The sequence below is a fragment of the Corvus brachyrhynchos genome, unplaced genomic scaffold (assembly GCF_000691975.1).
Source record: "Corvus brachyrhynchos isolate BGI_N302 unplaced genomic scaffold, ASM69197v1 scaffold466, whole genome shotgun sequence".
Classification (NCBI taxonomy): domain Eukaryota; kingdom Metazoa; phylum Chordata; class Aves; order Passeriformes; family Corvidae; genus Corvus; species Corvus brachyrhynchos.
In genome coordinates, this window is record NW_008238635.1 from 2142104 (window position 1) to 2142664 (window position 561).

The following is a 561-nucleotide window of genomic DNA, read 5'->3' on the forward strand; positions in this document are numbered from 1 at the left end:
GAAGAGCACTTGGTTTAAAAATCCTTTCAATATTTTTAATTATTGTGGTATGTTTTCTCCTGCCTTCTCCTTCGGGATGATGCACCTCTGGCCAGCTGCCCCCCGGTACAGCTGCTACATCCCCAGGGCTGGGATGGCTCATGGTTTCTCCTCAAGCAGGGGAGGGAGATGAGGCATGTGGGGGCCAGGAAGCTGATGGAAAAAAAGTTGGCACGAGCTGTGGAGCTGGAGTTCGGTGCTGACCGTGCCTGTGGTCCGGAGCAGGGAGACACACGGCAGCATCCCTGGGGACCAGGACTTCCGTGGGTGTGGGCCCCCTGTGCCTGTCCCCGATTCTCTCTGCCCTTTTATCCTTGTTAGGAATCATTAAGGAAAATGGTTGTTTTCCAGAGCCGGGGCCGGGGCCATCTGCTCTCCCAGCGCTGCCTAAATCCCCCTGTAACAAATTCATTGGGATTATGCTGCCCTCCCTTAATCCTGGCCCATCCCCCCGCGTGGGGGATTTAAAAGGATTAGAGCCCGGCCGATAATAAACTTTATTAAGGGGGGAGGGGGGGTGTC